The sequence below is a fragment of the Gracilinanus agilis genome, chromosome 2, assembly GCF_016433145.1.
Source record: "Gracilinanus agilis isolate LMUSP501 chromosome 2, AgileGrace, whole genome shotgun sequence".
Taxonomy (NCBI): Eukaryota; Metazoa; Chordata; class Mammalia; order Didelphimorphia; family Didelphidae; genus Gracilinanus; species Gracilinanus agilis.
The window spans coordinates 516021945-516030343 of record NC_058131.1 but is presented as its reverse complement, the minus strand read 5'-3'; the positions used below and the strand labels follow the sequence as shown (position 1 = coordinate 516030343).

At 35.6% G+C, this 8399-nt stretch overlaps 1 pseudogene; it reads right to left on the bottom strand.

Moving 5' to 3' along the window:
• Nucleotides 1-621: 621 nt before the first annotated feature.
• On the bottom strand, nt 622-1874 carry LOC123235916 (annotated as a pseudogene).
• Nucleotides 1875-8399: the final 6525 nt, after the last annotated feature.

Genomic DNA, 8399 nt, shown 5'->3' with positions numbered 1-8399 from the left:
TTGCTAATATTTTATGGGTAATTTAATCCCATTCACATTCAGAGTTATGATTACCACCTGTGTATTCCTCAACATTTTGATTTCTTCTCCTAATCCTCCCCTTTCTTTTTTAGCTATTTCCTTCAACCCCAGTGGTTTGCTTTTAATCAGTCCCTTAATTACCAACCTTGTTCCCTTCTTCCTCTCTTTTTATTACACTCTTATTTTTTTAGGGTTTATTACATTCTCTCCCTCCTCTCTTTCCTTCCCTTTTGGTACTCCCTGCCCCACTCCCCTCCTTAGTTTTTCTCTCTCAAATTCCCTATAGGATAAGATAGAATTTGATACCCCAATTGATCTAGATGCTCTTCCCTCTCAGAATTGATTCCGCTTAGAGTAAGGTTTGAATATGACCTGTTAGCACTCTCTTCCTTTCCTTCTTTTAATAGTATTCTTCCCCTCCATCTCCCATGTGTCTCTTTGTGTGATATAGATTATCCTAATTTTCTTATTCTTTCAAGTTTCTCTTGGTGTCATCTTCTATTCCTTCTTTTTTCTTTTTTTGAATATCATCTTAAACCTCTTGTTATCTAAATCTCTACCTATGAATAATTCTTCTAACTATTATAATAGCAAATACAATTTTTTTTGGAAAATAATTTCAATTTATTGAAAATCCACCAGCTCTGTATTAGTCTGGAAACATTATGCAGCTTCTTCCTTAGCCACATGGTTCTTTTTGAGTGGTCCCATGAAAGCTTTCTTCTCCTCCATGGTCTGGAAGCGACCATGGCCAAATTTGGAGGTGGTGTCAATAAACTTCAAGTCAATCTTCTCCAGGGCATGAAGCTTGGTCTGTACCAGCAGAGACTTTCTCAGGGTGAGGACACACTTCTTGGTCCCAACAACACAACCTTTGAGCATGATAAAGTCATTGGTCACTTCACCATAGTGGACAAAGCCTTCCAGAGGGTTGATGCTCTTGTCAGACAGGTCATAATCAGTTGATGCATTTTTTTTATCAGCTTGCCATCCTTGATCTGGTAGCCCTAACCAATCTTATAGATCTTTTTGTTGATCTCAGTGCGGTGATGGTAGCCCTTCTGACCGGCTCGAGCCACAGAGAAGGTAACATGGGCAGGATGCCAAGCTCCAATACAGGCCACTTTATGCAGGCCTCGGTGAGTTTTTCGGGGCAGCTTCTTTGTATGCCAGTGGCTGGTGACACCTTTGTAACCCTTGCCCTTGGTCACACCAATGACATCAATCATCTCATCTTGTCCAAACACGGTGGACACAGGCACCTGCTGTTCCAGCTTTTCACGGGCCCAGTCCAGTTTCTCAGATACACTTCCACCATTTACCTGGATCTCCATCAGGTGAGACTTCTTTTGTCTCAAAGGGAGCAAGAGCATCTGGGTGTGAGCAATGACTCGGATGACCTGGCAGTATTTCTTCATGCTATTGAAGTCTTTCTCCAGCTGCTTCTTGCCATGATCATCCTGCCATTTCTTGCAGTACTTGGTGAAAGCCTTCTTCTTGGACTTATGCCAGTTCTTATAGAATCGTCTCTTACACTCATCACTGATGAAGCTCCGGAGGCCTCTGGGGGTTTGAACGTAGCCTACAATATCCATGATGACCATGGGGGGTGTCTCTACTAAGGTGACAGCCTCAACAACTTCCTTCTTGTTCACCTTTGAGCCAGGTCTGTCCAACTCTCGAACTATGTGGGTCATGCCTGCCTTATAGCCCAGAAAGGCTGTCAGGTGGATAGGCTTGCTGGGATCATCTTTAGGGAAGCTCTTCACCTTTCCCCGGTGCCTGCTGCTTCACTTTCGAGGCAAAAAGCCCAGAGACCCCTGTCTGGGAGCAGAGAACTTCCAGTGAGACATACTGCTAACGCCTCTGAGGCGAGCTGGAAGAGCAGCAAATACAATTTTTGAGAGTTATAAATAGCATTTTTCCATATAGGAATATAAACAATTTGACCTTACTGAAACCTTTAAAGAAAACAATAAAAACATTTTTTTCTCTTCTCTTTCTTATTTACCTTTTCATGTTTCTCTTGATTTTTGTATTTAGAGATCAAAATTTCCATTTAGTTCTGGTCTTTTCTTTACAACTATTTGGAAATCTTCTATTTTGTTGAATGCTCATACTTTCCCCTGGATTTATATAGTCAGTTTTGATGGGTGGGTAATCCTTGGTGGTAGACGCAATATTCTTGCCTTTCTGAATAACATATTCCAAGCCTTGAGATCCTTTAGTGTGGAGGCTGCCAGATCCTATGTAATCCTGATTGGTGCTCCTTGATATTGGAATTATCTCATTCTGTCTTCTTGTAATATTTTCTCCTTAGCTTGGAAGCTTTTGAATTTGGCAGTTACATTCCTGGGGGTTGTCTTTTGAGGATTTAATGTAGAGGGTGATCTATGGGCTCTTTCAATGTCTATTTTGCCCTATTGTTGAAGAACATCAGGGTAGTTTTCTTGAATAATTTCTTATAGTATGATGTCAAGGTTTCTGTTTATTTCCAGATTTTCAGGTAGGTCTATAATTCTCAAATTTTCTCTCCTAGATCTGTTTTCCAAGTCAACCATATTCTAGATTAGATATTTTGTGTTTCCTTCTAATCTGTCATTCTTTTGACTTTGATTTATTAATTTTCTCTGTCTTGTGAGACCATTGACTTCTACTTGCTCAATTCTAGTTTTTAATGACTGGTTTTCAGATAAGATTTTTTTACTTTCCTTTTCTGTTCGATCTACCCTGCTATTAATGGCTTCCAGGAGGTCATTTCTGGTCTTCAATTTCCTTATCATTTCATTCAATTTCTGGGCTTCTTTTTCCAAGTGGAAGATTCTGTCTTTTAAGCTGTTATTTTCTTCTTAAACTATTTCTTACTTTTCTTGCCAAGTTTCTTCTGATTTCCTCATAATTTCAGATTTGAACTCCTCAAGAGCTTGTAACCAATTTCCATTTTTTTGGGAAGGTTTGGATGTGTTTACTTGTTCATCATCTTCTGCTGTTTCCTCTCTAGTCTGGGGTTTTTCTGCATAAAATCATTGAAGGTTAAGGTTTTCTTCTTTCTCTTGTCAATAAAGATATTATGATCATTTTGCTAAATTTTAGAGACAAATTACATAGTGAATAATAAGCTTGCCATAAAGCTGGGCTATGGGTTCAAGGCCTAAATTGGATATATACTGAAAGTATGAACCTAAGCAAGTCACTTAATCTTTCAGTGGCCTGGTCAACTATTGAACAGAAGGTACCAGCCTCCATTGATAGGAATTTTGTGATGTGGGAGTCTCCTATACTGATGAAATTACAGGTCCAATTTCTATCCCATATTTTAAAATGAAGGCTGCTGCTAAATTACAACCACACCTATATTTTGTATTAATGTTGCTAAAAATGCCAATGTCATATCCTTTTCACTTTTATTATTTTTCTATTTCCATTATTTTTATTTTTCTAGTTGATCAAACTGAGGTGATACAGTGTCTAGCACATAGTAGGACCTCATGAATGCTAGTTTTCTTTCCTTTATCTTCCCATTGTTCCAAATATAGAGTTTAGTGATTTTGCCTTTAAAGTTTTGTTTAAAAGACTGCTTTTTATCACTAAACCCTTGGAAACTTATGAAACAATAGTCATTTTAAAATAACAAGTTCAAAAATTAAAGACAATATTCTTTTCCATCATTTCTGTGGCTTATTAGGATAAAAATTATTTTGAATACATGATATACATACAAGTGAAAGTCAATGACTATAGCACACATACACACATATACAATTCAGGTAAAAATCCCCCTATATGACCCTTGTTTAACTTCTATCTCATTTTTTCAAACAGGTTTTTCCTTCTCTCATCTTCATTCTAACTAATCTTTAACCCTTGTCTATAGAAAACTTTTGTGCTTCCTACAAACATGTCTCATCCATCCTTAAAAAATCCTCACTTGAAACACCAGCTCAATTAGCTCTTCTCTCATACCACTTATTCCTTTTGTGGCTAAACTCCCCAATAAAACCATCTATAATTAGTTTCTCCACTTTATCACCTCTCATTTTAACCACTAAACACTTTAAACACAGCATTTTTTCCATCCTCACCATTCAACTGATATTGTTCTTTTTAGTGTTTTTAATGATTTCTTAATCACCAAATTCAATGGACTTTTTTCAATCCTCATATTTTTTTTACCTTTCAGCAGCCTTTGACATTGCTGATGAAATTATTCTGGATAATCCCTTCTCCCTAGGCATTTGAGACACTATTTGCTCCTGTCTATTTGTATCCAATACCTTTTGCTAAATCTTCATCTAAGTCATTCAGTAACGTTAGGTGACCTATATGGGTTGGCTGTTCTGCTTTTCTTTCTCTACAATATCTCACTTAATTATCTAATAAGTTTTCCAGGGTCCAACCACCATTTTTATGCAGGTGGTTCTTAGATTTATCTAGCCCTAACCTCTTTTCTGAAATTCAATCTCACAGCACCAAATATAAATTGGACCTTTTTTACCTGAGTACCTTGTAGGAATTTTAAATACTTCTTCAAAATAGAACTCATTATCTTTTTTCTAAAACTTATCCCTCTTTTAAACTTCTCTAAACTCTAAATTTAGGTGACATTTTTTCTTCACTGTGATAAAATCTATGGTCATGCAGCTAGGTGAATGAAACATCCGGAGTCAGGAAGTCTCATTTTCTTTAGTACAAATCTGGTTTCAGACATTTACTAGTTGGTGTCCCTGGATAAGTCACTTAACCGTGTTTGTCTCAGTTTACTCATTTGTAAAATGAATTGAAGAAGGAAATGGCAAACTGCTCTAGCATTTTAGCAAAAAAATCCCCAACATATCAAACTCCAGATAGCATCACAAAAGATCAAACATGACTGAAATAACAGAAGAACAAAAATGACCCATTATTTAGACTTTCACAATATTTCTTATTTAGATCATGTCCTGTCATCTACTACAACCAGTCCCTTATCACTTCTGGCCTAGATTATTACAATAGTCTTCTGAATGTTCTCCCTTTCTTAAGTATCTTACAATTCCCACAATTTAGTTGCCAAAATGATCTTCCTAAAGCATAGGGCTGACCATATCAATGCACTCTTTTATGAAACATGAACATTGGTCTTTTTGCTATTAGTTGCATACAACTATCCATATCCTGACTGTATTTTCCCTGGTTATCTTCAATACCATTTTTGACTTCTCCCTTTCCTTGATTCCTTCAAGACCCATCAAAATCCCATCTTTGAAAAAATGCTCTTTCCTGCTTCATTCTCCTGTCCTTTCTCTTGAGTTTAACTTCAGAGATTAACCATCATTTATCCTGAATATATCTTGTTTGAGCATAAAGTAGTTGCTTTCTATCTTCCTCTAAAGCTAATGTGTGCTTTCCAAGCTGTGCTAATGTTCTTTTCTTACTTTGTATTTCCAAAGTTTAGCACCATGTTTGAGACATAGTCCATGCTCAATTAACATTTGTTGATCAACTGGCTAAAAGCAAATAAAGGAAACAATTCATCAGTTACTGGAAAACTTTTAATAAGGAAATTTGAACCTGAAATCTAAATTTTCACTCTACAACATAGATTTTTGGACAGAATCTATTCAATAATTTGTTTTACTTGATTAAAAACATTTGATAAAAGGATTTTGTTTTTCTTCCTTTTTCCACAGGGGAATTTTTAAAGAAGAGTCAATGCTTTTAAACTTGGGGAAAAAACAATTTCCTATTGGAAAAGGTGAATCCTGCATTTGATCTCATAACACTGAAGGGTACATCTCTTTGACTTGAATAATACTACTAAATTATCAAAATATTTTAGAGAATATTATGCACAGTAACAACAATAAAGTACAATGATCATCTGTGAATGACTCAACTATTATCAGCAGTGCAAAGATCCAGGACAACACTAAGGGGCATGTGATAAAAAAGGCTATCCACTGCCATAGAAAGAACTGACAGATTATCAGTACTGTCTGTAGCATACGATTCTTCACTTTATTATCTCCATGAGTTTTTCTCTAGGGGAAGAGAATGTGTCTTATTTCACAACATAGTGAACATGGAAATATGTAGTATATAATAACAAATATTCAAACTATATATTATCTGCCACCTTGGGGAAGGGTGAAGGGTGGGAGGGAAGAAGAGAACATAGATCTCAAAATGTCAAAAATGAAAATCTATCAAAATGAAATCTGGGGAAGAATTTAAAAACCATATTATTTCAATTCCCTTCTGTCAACTTAAAGAAGATGCACAGCTTCTAGAACCTCTTTATATAAGATTGATGAAGGGAGGAGAAAGGTAAACCAAATAATCCAATCATACAAATATTTTAGAAATCCCTATTTTGATTCTTCTAAAGTCAATAGGAAACCAGTTGGGGACTAGTGGTAATGTTGTATGATGGAAAGAACATTGTACCCTTTGATTCAGCAATACTACTACTAGGCTTAAATCCCAAAGTGATTAAAGAAAGAGAAAATAAAGATCATTGTATAAAAATGTTTACAATAGTTATTTCTTTTTTTTTTAGTGGCAAGGACTTGAAAACTAAGCGGGAGTGTTCAACAACTGGAGAATGACTGAATGATTATAGTATATGGAGTATAGATGGTATTTGGAGTATATATAGTAATGGAAAACTACTGTGTTATAAGAAATGATGCAGATGACAGTTTCAGAGAAATTTGGGAAGACATATAAATTGATGCAGTCAAGTAAGCAGAATGATGAAAACAGTTTTGAGTATAAAAACATATTTTAAAGACAAATGGTTTTGAAAGACTTCAGAACTCTAATCAATTAAATGATCAACCTTGATTTCAGAGGATCTATGATGAAGCATGGTTTCTATCTCTTGACAAAGAAGTGATTCACAATACAAATTGAGATGTATTTTAGGACGTGGCCAATGTGAGAATTAGTTTTGCATTACTATATGTTTTTATTACAATAATTTTCTTTCTTTTTATCTTATGGGGTTTGGGAGGGAGAATAGAAGCTTGCTAATTGAAAAAATGTAAAAGAATGTTTCTTTGATTTGGAGTCAGACTACTTCTGAATGTGACCTTGAGCAAGTCACTCCCATCTCAGAGCCTCAGTTCTCATTTCTGTAAAACAAGGAATGTCTTCTAAGTTTTACTCCAACTTGTAATCTATGATGCTGTCATTCTATAAATTCTAATTTCACATAGAGATACAGTGAAGGAGGAAGTGAGGTTTAAAAGTGGAAGAAACTTGGCAAACTTTATATGAAAAGATTCAAGTTTTGATTAAAGGGACCACATCATTCACCCTGGTGGCCCAAGTTCCCTTATTTACCTAGTGAGGACATATTCTGAGAGAATAACCACCCTTTGAGTCTTTCCACAGGAAGCCAAAGAGACATGACAAAACACGTCTCAATGCTTGATCTAACCTTCAGCTAAATCAGCTGGCTGGGTGTGGAGCCATGTTCCCCAGTCTTTCCAAAGCATATGTGCACCTGAGGGGTTCATAACATTTTGTCTGAACAGAGCTCTAAGTGAGCGTTGTCTGTCTGCGTACCATTTCATGTCCTGTGGGTAGAGTCTGAACTGAACATAGCAGGAACATTGGGGACTAGAAACACAATGTTTTGGCTGACTATTGAACAATACTACATTTTGGGAAAATGTGACAGGTATCACTTTCTTTTCTTTAATTTTTCCCCCTTTAATATACTTTCAAAACTACTAGAACTCCATATCAAATTTCCTAGGAGAAGAGAACTTTTACACATCTTTTAAGCATGTGAAATATTCATGATTAATTGACAAATCGGACTTTTAGGATTATTCTAAAATTGTCAGGAATAGGATCTATTTGTTAACATATGATTTCTGGTTGTCTATTTTCTTTCAGGAATTAAAAATATTTAAAAAATAATAGTAATGCTTAACATTTAATGTGTCACTTTAAGCACTTTACATAAACTATCTATCTCACTTGGTTCTTAATAATAACTAGTATATGTAAAATAGCTTAAATCTGCACTAAGAATTTAGGGATGTGCTGTAAGTCCCTTTAAAGCATGTATAGTACTATCCTTGTCTTATCTGTGCCTAAGGATAATTTGTGAGTTATTCACAACAGGTACTATGAGATTTATTTTACAAAGAAAGAAATTAAGTCAGAAAAGTTAAGTGACTGGCTTATGGTCTCAGGGCTATTAAGTGTCAAAAGCAAGATTTCAGGCTCAGTATCACTCTTAGCACTGTAAGCTTCCTCTAAGGAAGCTGATAGAGCAAGACATTATACATATGTATTATCAGCTGCTTTTTAAAAAAATGCATCTCAAAACATTTACAAATGTTCAGCTCACATGACATATTACTAAATGTCTTTTCTTATAG